The sequence below is a fragment of the Emydura macquarii genome, unplaced genomic scaffold (assembly GCF_026122565.2).
Source record: "Emydura macquarii macquarii isolate MOO-44397 ecotype Brisbane River unplaced genomic scaffold, CSIRO-AGI_Emac_v2 contig_2362, whole genome shotgun sequence".
In the NCBI taxonomy this organism is placed as follows: Eukaryota; Metazoa; Chordata; order Testudines; family Chelidae; genus Emydura; species Emydura macquarii.
This window is the reverse complement of record NW_027132499.1, coordinates 4,033,215-4,045,065: the sequence shown is the minus strand read 5'-3', so window position 1 is coordinate 4,045,065 and position 11,851 is coordinate 4,033,215. Positions and strand designations below refer to the sequence as shown.

General features: G+C 38.2%; 1 long non-coding RNA gene across 1 annotated transcript; it reads right to left on the bottom strand.

Moving 5' to 3' along the window:
• Positions 1-1,642: 1,642 nt before the first annotated feature.
• Positions 1,643-11,392, bottom strand: LOC137161621 (uncharacterized). Its single transcript, XR_010922143.1, has 3 exons — positions 11,337-11,392; positions 6,542-6,642; positions 1,643-2,893 (listed from the first exon to the last, which is right to left on the bottom strand). It is a non-coding gene; the product is annotated as an uncharacterized lncRNA (long non-coding RNA).
• Between the last annotated feature and the right edge of the window lie 459 nt (positions 11,393-11,851).

Genomic DNA, 11,851 nt, shown 5'->3' with positions numbered 1-11,851 from the left:
AGACATATATATTCTTCAGTCACTTCCAGTCAATCTGTGTCATGTCAACCTCTAGGATCAGAACCCTGGGGTCCCATTCCAGCTGCTTGTGTGGTGATTAGGCAGCACAAAGAGGTCAAAAAGCTACTTGAAAGGGGTTGTGAGAGGGGGGTGGAGCTAGAGCATGCTAGACACCAGTGATTGACACCAGTGTAATGGACCCTGGAACTTGGCACCATCTATGCTTCCCTCACCACCTCTGCTGCACCTAGGTCCACTCTATTACAGCTGAGGACTTTACCCCTAATGCTCTTGCTGCCTTTTGTTTAAAACTCCCAGATTTTTGTGAAATGTTTAAAAGGACTTCAGTTAGCAAGAGATGTGATGATTACTCTTTAAATGCCAACTACTTAATGAGGGTGGGAGCTTTGCTGACAATGACAAAGCTCACAGATACCCTTCAAAAAAAAGGAGGATTTTTTTCTAGAAGAAAAGAAATCAAACTTCATTGTACTTATTTCAGTTTCCTGAAAGCTTGGATATTTTTCAACCTGATGTTCACCCACTTGCCATAGAAGCTCATTAGCTCATATTAGCTCAAAGTGAGGCATTATTTAGACAACCCTGCTCCACAATAGTACAGCTGAAGCTTAAAATAGACCAGTTTACAGCCACAAGGCATGGGCTCTGCAACACAAGCACATGAAATATATATATAAAAAAGCAAGGCTTGCAGAAATCCCCTTAAACAACCAAATCCTTGAAAGTACAGTGAACTTAGTCTGAATTTAGGCTGACTAAGTCCATTACAAAATAGTATATAGCAATGGTGTGGAGAAGAAAAAACTGGTGTTTCTTGCTTAGCAGTTGTTTTATTTTTCTGCTACTGACAGCCAGGTAACCCTATATTTCTAAGCTGTTTTTCAGCAAAATTAATATCTATTGAGTAGCTAGTGGGCCAGCACTTTATACAGTCACAACAACCTAACATATATTGATCAGTTGACATCCATTTTTTAAAGCTACAAGACATTTCCAATTGACATTCATTTTTGAAAGCAAAGACTGATCCCCCCCTTGTAGCATTAACCCACACAGGGGTGTCAGTAGCAGGAATCAAACAGGGTTCTCTTGAGCTATATGCATGAATCTCTACAGCCTGAGCTAAAAAAACCCAGCTCTCTAAACCAAGGCTGTAGCTCTCCAGCTGGCCTAGCCACCACCACTAGAAGGGGACAGAGCACTGCCCGGCGCAATAGGGGTTATAACTTTACCACATCAGAGGTTGCAAAACATTCCTCTCGTTAAGAAAGTGAATGCTATCCTATTGTTATCTAGTCTGGTGCACATTTTCCATACCTGAAAAGAATCACTTGTTATACTGTAACAGTTTTCATACCCATAGGTCTTTAGCCAAGCTTTGGCCAGGTGTGATGACATGTGAAATTGAATTTTGTAGTGGAACAGAAGCCAGTTGCCTCCTCACCTAGCTGAATTGAATGTAGCAGGAACACAGAATTTCAAATCAGCCAGTGCTTTTCCTCATCACAGAGGGTAGAAAACCAGGTGTGGAGTAGCAAACATGCTATAAGAGATTCAGGGGATGTGATGGAAATCAAAATGAGAACATTCTTGATCTCGATTTCATGTTTTTTATTCAGTGTAGTCCGCTGCTTTTTTTTCCTTAGTACACCATATAGTTTCTCCAAGAGAATTATTTAAACATTTTTTTGTTTTCATAGCACATTTTTTAGAATTATGCTTCTACTTGAGGGTCCAGAACAGCATTTCAGATTCCTCCCTGTTAGAGAAAAGTGGGTGCCAGCCTCAAACTGTTTTCATCCTCTTTTTTCTTAGTTAATAAAAATACATCGTGTATTGAGGTATTTCAATAAAAAATATCAAGTACAAAGATATCATATTTCACATTTTGCTCACAATTTATTTTATATAAATATATATCAGATTTCAAATGAATTAAAAATGTTTATCCTCAAGCTATCCTTGTATGAGAGAGTGAGTGCTGTTATTCCCATTTTATGGCTAAGGAACTGATTCCCAGAGAAACTATGTGACTTACCCGCAGTCATACAGGAAGTCTCTGGTAGAGCAGGCACTCAAATTGACATCTTCTAACTCCTAGGCTAGTAGTCTAGCCACACAGATATTCCACCCAGGGAACAACTTGAAGGATCAGGACCTTTGGAAAAACAACCAGTGGCAGTTGATGGAAATTTTGCCAGACCGGAGAGTGCAAGATTGGGCCCACAACAGGGGAAGAACAAGCTTTTATGAATGGTGAACAGCATCTAACACCTAAATCTCTGTCAGTGTTGTAAAATATCCTAGATTCGTAACAAGATTTGTAACATCTAGTCAAATAATCATGAAAATGTTTAAAGTGAAAAGTAATTAAATTATCAATAAGTAATAAAATACAAAAATAATCATGAACTAAACATGTCAGTTTTTCAACATACGCTGAGGTTTTATTGCACACTATTTGTCTGTCATTCAGACTATGTTACATCTTTGTCCAAAAATTTGTCTTGCTTGCCAGACAAGCTGGGGTTGGAATTTTTAATCTCTTAGACCCAGCATAGTATGTTATGAAAGTTTTGGTGCCAGCATTTCTAACTTGCACATATCCATGTAATATTTCTCAAAAGAACTAATGTACAGTCCGCGTTTGGGGGATAAGGGAAGTATTTTAAAGAATAATGACAAACATATTTCTGCGACTGTTGAAATGGCCACCCCAAAACTCCCTCTTCCCAGTCACACATGCTGAACAGAGAACTTCTGAAATGCGCATCTTCTGTCTTTACTTATTTTTAATGTTTTCCTCAGAAGATGCCTGGAAACAGTGGTTTTATTAAACACAGATGTCAGGGTGCCAGTGCAAGAGATCTGTCTGTGAAGGAATAAAAACATGTACAGATCATAAGGTTTGTAACAATGCTGAGCATGATGTTGTAGCAATAAATCTTTATTTCTGTAGCCTTTTTTTCTCTTTTTACTCATTTTTCACTTTTCATCCTGATCTTTTTAAAAAAGAAATGACAGTACTGTTCATCCACCCAAAAAACAGAGCCAAGCCCAAAAAGCCCCACTGCTTTATGGGATTAATGAATAGGATAGTCTTGGAACAAAATAACGTGAAATCATAATTTAAAGATAGATTTACATGGTTAATGCCAACAGGTCCATAATCTCTGCAGCAGATATGTTTTATAATTATATAGTTTGTTTGTAAATATGCTGTGTACAGGATTAGTATTGCTGAGTTTTGGAGGAAGAGAATTACTGAGCCTATATTTAAAGCATCACCTATAAGGATGGAATTTAAACAGAACTAGTGCTTCTCTCACTTCCTTTCTTCCCCTGTCCTATGTCAAATGACATCCTGGGGAAATAACCCTTCTGTGTTGGCACCTGGAAACATGCAGAGACCTATATTATAGAGCGAAATGGAAAATCTGAACTGGGTTTATCAGGAATATTTGCTTTTATGGTCACTTGTACAGTCCCCAAAGATCCCAGTTAGGATCAGATCCTATGGTACTTAACTCTGTAAAAACAAACACACAGAAAAACCTGATCCTTGCCCCAAAGTCTGGAATAATTATTATTCTGCATTCTAGTAATTTAAATTCAAGGCAGAGTGAGAAGTAAAGTGTTATTTATAATGCAATAGTGACGCACACTGCAGGAAGACTTGGCTCAGTATAGGTCCACCCTCCATTAAAAACAGGTCAAGGTGGAACATTTCAACATCCCCCTGCCACTTTTTCCTTGCACAAGAGTTGAGGGTACAGGTAAAGTTGTGAGGAGCCCCTAAGTGTCCCACATGTTGGAGTCTGCACCCCATTTGTTCCACAATCTATAAGGGGTGCCCACCCAATCTCCTGGTTCCATGCTCAGATTTACAAAGGATCCATACAACTCTTTAACAAGGTACCTGCTCTGTACCTAGGCCAACAGAATGTGCCAGCAACTTGCTTGACTACCTTTCCCCAGCCCTTGCCAGCTTAACAAATCATGAAGAATCCCTACTTTATGATCGGTGGGAAAAGGTCAGACCCCACAAAGATAAATCTCATCTCTCCTGAGTAACTGGGCTGCTGAATCTGAGACCTTATAATCTGGTATAATTAAAATTCTGTATACCAATAAATTAAAGGCAGATTGAGACTTAGAATGCTATGATCTTGTAGTGTGGTTTCTAGTTCCCTGGTGATGAGGGGATTTTTGAATTTTGTTTTTGGTGGTAGTGTTTTATGTGATATGCCCTGAAATATATGTAAATAAAATTAAATATGGTATGGAAGGTCATCTTGTTTATTTCAAATATCTGATTTATGATAAAGAAACCTAGCTACTTTGCCTCTATTGTAGCATTATTACGGAGATTAATCCTGAGCTCAGTGCCTAGCCTGATTATGGCCCTGATCGTCTTCCCATTTACATCAACAACAAATGTCCCCTTGACTTAAATGATGCAAGAACAGGCCTTGTATGCTCCAGGTATTGTGGAGGGAAAATAATTCTTCCCATCAGACTGCAGGATGACAGTGGAGCTGAATAGCTTCTGTGATGATCCCAGCATGGGAGAACTAGGGAAATCATGTTATAGTGCCCCATCTTTCCAATGCACAGACAGATATATACAGTTGTGGAAAGGGTGTTCATCTCTGCACTGGGCCCTCTTCAGAATCCTGCACCCTTCCTTGAACAGTGGAATTATCACAATTCTATTGTCAGGGGATTTTCTGTGACTATAGGGGCAAGATTTGCCCAAAGGTGCAGAAATTACCCAGTATGTTGCTTTTAAGAATACAAATTCCTTGACTTGGCTTCTTAAACTTAATGTTTCTATTCTGAATTCTTATAAACAAGCACCTAATGTTCTCTTTCAATAGATTAAAAAAACTAAAAGAAAGATATTTATATCTGAAAACTGCTACCTCACATGCTGCAATGTTATATGTTTTACATACAGTATGATATTCTACAACTGAATTGCTTTTTTTTAAGATTATGTACAAGATAATCCAAACCCTAATGTCCTTACTCAAGCAAGAAGGCAGAGGGCCAAATCATGACTCATCCATGCCAGTAAGGGCCCAGCAAACCCCTTTATATTTTGTATGGTGACCTCACACTAACTCAATTTATCCTTGAGGCAGTGAGTATGATGAAAAAGGGAGATGGGAGTAGATGTAGAGCCACATAGTGATGGAAACTCACAAGGATGCTGAAGAGGTGGGAAACTTGGAATCAGGGTCTGGTCTCAAGTTTAATTTTGAAACTTTTTGTTTTTGCCTTAGCATTAACATAACATTGATACCAGTAAAGAGTTCCTATAGAGCTATAGATGCGTTGTCTATTTCTGTGGTTACATGCATATTATTTACTTTGCCTATTTATGCAAAATGGTTCTGTTACACCTTCTGAGACTTAAATGTAGGATGTCTTAATAACAGGAATGATTAGTATCTCAGCCTTTACAGCTAGCATTTGCCTTACTGCTCCATTTGTATTTTTTTAATGAAAAATTCTCTTTCTATAAGGCCTTTTATTTGTGATTTAGTATGTTTTGCAACTTGCAGCTATCCCCTGTTTTAAAGCCCTATCTTGGAAACTACATTCGCATTACTTTTATCATATGCAAAAATATTTGCAAGGTTGGCCCTTATAGTTAAATCTGTGTCCCTTGACAATTACTCCTTCAAACTGTAGTTATTTAATAGCACACATAATCATGTCCTTTACAAAATAATATTAGCTGTCCCAGATCAAAAGATTTATTTTCAGTTTTACATTCTAATACACACTGATATGCCTCATCTTGCCGTTGGACACAGTTAAAGGTACATTCTTCAACGGAAGAAAGTATTAAACTGCATTCTTTGTCACTACTAAAAACTGAATGGCACATTGCTCTTGGAGTGTGTGGCTGAAAATAATAGCCTAAATGCAGTTTTCAGAAATGCAATGTATTATTCACTTTTACTGCTGCTTTTCCCACCACACCAGAACAAAATTTATAATTTCTGTTGCTTCTCCTCTAACTCTGTAGTCACCATACACATCAGAAATTGTGTTCATTGTTCAGCAAGATTTTCTGTGATGTTTAGCTCTCAATGGACATTCCATTTTTTCATTTTATTTGAATTTTAATCTCAGTCTGAAGCCATGTTGAAGAAAGAAAGAAGAAGAAAGCCATGCTCAGCCCTTTCTTTTATTTTACAGTCCTTGAACTACACAACAACAACAAAAAAACTGGATGATCATCATGCTGTAGTACTAACTCAGTTGAACGTTGCTTAATGCTACATATTACTTAGTGTTTTCTTTTGCCAAGGTCTGAGGAAGGAAAAGCTAGTGGAAAAAGAATAATTTCTGAAAAGAAATTACTATCTTTCCCTCCCACCTAAGGACAACACATAAACATCCCCTAACAATATGTAACTTGTATAGCTCTGTGTGTTTTCACCTTTTCTTTCGTTCCTACTTCCAATCTATAGAAAGCAAAATAAGATCAGTTTCAGATACATACTCTTGCTGTCTTCACACTTCCTTTTCTCTTCACCAATTGACTATGTTCTCTCAAGTGGACCTCTGTGTCATTTACCTCCAGCAGATTCTTCTAGATGTGGACTGAAGAATGACATCTTTTAATACATTTCACTCTGTCTTTAAAAACACCATGCTGATACAATTATAGTGACTTTACATAGGACAGTTTGATGGTCTAAGGAACAGATATGAAATCCTTCCTCTGGGATTCATTGGGATGAAAGATGATATAGAGGTGTAAGGTATTATGAGCTATCCTACTCCAAGTGAGACTGACCACCTGAGAAGGAACAATAATCTCTTAGAGGTATCTTATTGCTGTATCAAAATGCAAATTATTCTTTGTAAAAGATAGAGTATATCCAGACATTTTTTAGTATATATATATATTCACAGATATGAAATCTGTTAGTGTCTAACATCATCTGGAAGCACAGTTACTCATTGAAAATGACATCTTACTCAACAGATCTGCTTCCTGTGTCTATTCCAAGTTGTTACTTCAGTGACACTACAAAATGATTAGGTCTGCACAGACGACCCAGCCGGGATAGAGGTGGCTGGATTCTATTCCAGCTCAAGACTCATCAATAGAATTATTATTAGGATCCAGTTGGGGCCAAATTTACCTCTTAGTTACACCCATGTAAACCCTGTGAATATGGGGGGGGGGGAACAAGGTGTAAATGATGGTGTAACAGGTGGCTTGCCCTTTTAAGGGCTAGCCAACCCTGTTTAATTGGCCATGCCCTGCCACACGTGAGCTGGGTGGAAGCCTGGCAGGGCTGGGCTGGAGGATTTTCTGACCCCAAATGAAGTCACTCTGGAAACTGAAGTCTATTAAAGAGGGAGAATGGATACAAAGTATGAAAAAGACGACAAGACTAGAAGCAGAAGCAGTTGATGATGAGCTGAGGAAGGAAATAAACCAAAATGCTATAATTGTAAAATCCCTGGCCAAAAAAATAAGATTAGGTGACACTAACCCTGTGAAAGTAACTGACTGGATTTTAAAAAAGCAGAGGGAATTTAATAAGAGCCAGGAGGCTGCAAAATGGGGATCCCTTAGTTGAATGTAAAAAAAAACTAGCAATGAGCCGATAAACTGCTAAAAACTAAAATGCTAGGGAAAGTTAAAGTAAGTTAGCAGCTACCAAATATTTGACTGAAATGAAGGGGTTAATATATGAAGTTCTATTACAACTGACCAATGATGAGATAATCAAAAGGAGATAATAAAATGTTAATAAGTAAGTGACTAATTAGTAAGAGGAGGAGAAAGCAAGCCATCAACAGCAGTATTGATAACATTTAAGGAGGAGATTCTATCTGAGGAAGTAACATAGGGTTTCAAATATTGAATACCAAGTCATATATCCCCCATCCCCTATAAGTGCCAATAGCATGGGCATGTAGCTTGTAAAGAGAAAACAAGATGCAGTAAACATGTGGGAGAGCATTCCTATGAAAATTGTGTAGGAGGGATTGAGGTCAAATGTAATAACTGGGGTGGTAATCAATCTGGTAATCAATCAATCAATCTAGAGAGGGTGTATTGCAAGACAGGTTAAAGAGATACAAAAATTGTTAATGTATAATATGCGGAAGCTGTAAGGAGATTCTCCAAGCATCAGGTGAAAAGGAAGAGACAATCAGCGCAGGAAAAAGAGAACTGCAGACTCAGGCTCATTCTATAAAGAATATGATAAACACTGCAGAAGGAATAGGTGATATACTCATAATGAAAAAGATTTATTGCATTGACGATAGAAGTCAAACTGTACATCTCAAGCAAGGAAAAAAATCAGAAAAATAAATTATAAGAAGGACAGCAGAAAATACTTGTATGTTAGTAATTTGTCAATGGACCATGTTCATGTGATTTTGAATGAGGTTAATGGTGAAATATGACTAGAATGGAACTAATCTTCTATGGGAATGCACAGTTTGATAGCACATGGTCAAGAACTAAAAGAAAACATTTTGGAAAAGAAAATTAAACCAGATATAATTTGTATCCCAGAAATATGGTTGGTTAAAAAACTTACCTTTAAAATTTTCAGGGTATATTCCCTTTAGGCAAGACCAAAAACTAGGAAGAGGAGGAGGCATTTGTACTTTCATAAAGGAAAGATTAAACTACATAGCAGAAGAGAATGAAGATGTAAGCCTAGAATATAATGTTGAGAGAAATATTCTTTAAGGGTTTATAATATCTACAAGCTATGTGGATAATTAGAAAGATTGGAGTGGTAAAAAATAGTTAAGAATGCTGAAAAATCATATATTATATGTGGTGACCTAAACAGTCAAAATAAATTGTGGGGAAGCCAGGCAATTGATAGAAATAGCGCATGTTTAGAAAAGTTAATTGATGAAAATAATCTAGTGGTTTTAAACAATGGCACCCCAACTAGATTTAATGGAGCAGATGAAATTTTTTCCTATCTAGACCTGAGAATTATAACATCAGATATTTCAAGTAAATGCAACTAGGAAATATAGAAGGAGGAGGAAGGGGGGAGTGATCATTTCTCTATAGTTATTACTTTTCAAGGGCAAGGTAAAGCTGAAGGTAATAGAAAATTGCCTACCTGGAATTTGAAGAAAGCTAACTGGGAGGTCTTGTAGCCAACTGAGCTGTGAGCTGTTGGGCCTAGTGGTAGAAGGAAGAGTTTAGTCTGTTGGTTAGATGTGGATCCAAAGTGAGCAGAACCCAAGAAATGAGCTGAAGGTTAGTAATACCAGAGGGACAGAAGCCAAATGCCAGAGCAAGGGGATATGCCAGAGTCATAAGGCAGAGGGGAGCCAGGGATCAGTAACAGAAAGAGAGAAGCCAAATGCCAAAACTTGAGGGTCAACCAGATTTGTAAAACAAAGACAGAGCTGGGGATCGAAGCCAGAAGTCTGAACCTGGAGGAGAACAGGGGCTGGAGCAGAGCAGAAGCCGGAACTGCAAGCAGGGCCCAGAAGAAAGGCAAGTGCAGCTGTGGGCGTGGTACCCATTGAGCAGCCACTGATCTGCTGTGGAGGCCAGGCTTATAAGCAGGGCTGCTAAAACATCAGCCAAGCTGGGTTTGTGGCCATCCTGTCAGTTCCAAGGCAATTAAACTAGGCTTGTTGGTTGCCTAGCAGCAAAATTAGTCAGGGAGCCTGCCAGCAGCTGGTCCTAAATGGTCTGGCCCATGACAGCTATTTACAAGTAAATGTACTGAATTTATGAATAATCACTATGAGTGATGACATAGAAAAGTTCAATGATAATGTAATAAAGGGGTTAATAGCAGCAGCTACTGTAACCATACCTAAAATGCTGAAGTATCCCAAAACCAAAACATTACTTTCAAGTGTGGAATAAGGGTGCAAAATGGAAGTTAAAGAAAGGCGAAAAGCCTATAAAAAGCGAAAAAATACAATGAATAGTGAAGATCTATTGAAGTACAAAAGTAAGGCAATAGCACAAAGAATTATTTAAAAAATGAAAGAAAGAGTTGGAGGAAGGATAAATAAAGATACCAAGATATCAGAAACAGGGGCAAATTAGAAGAATGAATGGAATTCAGACCAAGAGTAGTCACATCCAGAGCTTATTGAGACTAACAACATAGTCAAAGTTCTGGTAATGAAAAAGCAGAAGTTTTAGTAGAACTTTTGAGGGATGAGTAATGATGAAAATCAAAATGCAGTTTTCCACCAGATTACAAGACAATTCATTGGAGAGAGCTGTGATCTATTATGTAGTTGGGATAAACATGAAGAGACTGTACTGAATGAAAGGCTTTCTACGTGAGAACGTGAGAAAGCAACTGATATCTGCAAGAATACATCCCCAGTTAAAAATAATGTATATAAAATTATGTTTAAATATCAATCTGAAAGCAGTCTGAGCGGGTCTCTTGGAATGATATAACACAACATATGGGGAAAATGAGGGATGCGGGTAGGATGGAAACATGCAGCAGTTGTAGTAATTCCAATATGAGAACTAGGTAACTGTCCAAAGTGGATGACTACAGATCTTGTCCAGGCAAAATTATGGAGAAAATGGTGACTGAAAGTTTGATTGCCTATTTGGAAAATAATGGCATTATAGATAACCTGAAGAGCAATTTTAGGAGAGGAAGATGCACCATCAATCACATTATTAAATTAGAAACTGAAACACAAAAAGCATGAGGCACGAAGGTTTCATGATAGTCATCTTTCTCACTATGCTATGGAGGGGAGGCTTATTGTACAAAGTAGGTGCACAAGGAATAGGAGGAAGAATAGCTCAATGAATTAGAGAATTTTTGAGTAAAAGGGCCAGGCACATCAGAATTGGTAAAATTATGTTGAATATGTAGAATATTAAAAATGGAAGTATTATCAGCTCAGACTTATTTAATATTACAAGAAATTATCTCCCAAAACAAAAAATGCTGGGGTAGCAGTCACTCTACTTGCAGATGATTATGGTTATGAGCAGGAATACTGAGAGGGCAGAAAACAGTCAACAAAATGTTACAAGGCACCCCTGAATACAGAAATACATAGGGTTGCAAGTACTCTACTTCTAAAATCAAAGGACTGATCTTCAGGAAAAAGGGAAGTTACAAAGCAATGTAAATTGTATCCATATTGAGAAAGTCAGGGTTCTCCACCACTGCCCCTCCACTTCAGCCACCCTCTTGGTCACCAATGACTCCAAGACCCTCTGGTTCAGCATTCCAGCATAGTTTATTTACAGTGTGCAGTCCCACCACCTTCAGACAACATACAGTTTGGCTAGCTACCTCAGGCACTTCTACCACCAGAGCCTCTACTCCTCTTCCACTCCCCAGCTTCTCCTTCCCTCCACTTTCTTCACCTGGGCCTGTATATAGCCCCTGGCTAATTAGGCACACAGCTGTTTCCCCTTCACCAATCAGGTGCAGGTGTCCCTAGCCATCTCCAATTGACCTCACTCAATTGGGGGCCTGGCATGACAGAGAGCTGGCTAAGGAACTGCTGCCCAGTACTCTGTCACAAGAACAAGATATAGTTAAAAGGTTTAAATTCCCAGGGGTAATATTTTATACTAAATTACTTTGGAAAGATCATATAGACTATGTTAAAGATAAATGTAGAGGAAGGATTAACCTGCTTAAGTCTTGCTGGAATTAATTGTGGGGTGGATAAGAAAACACTGCTGATGGTACAAAGAGTCTTAATCAGATCAGTGATTGACCATGGCTGAAAGCTTTTGGGTCATCATGAAAATCAGAATTTAAAATATTAGATTTAATATAAGCCCAGGCCTTACGCATTG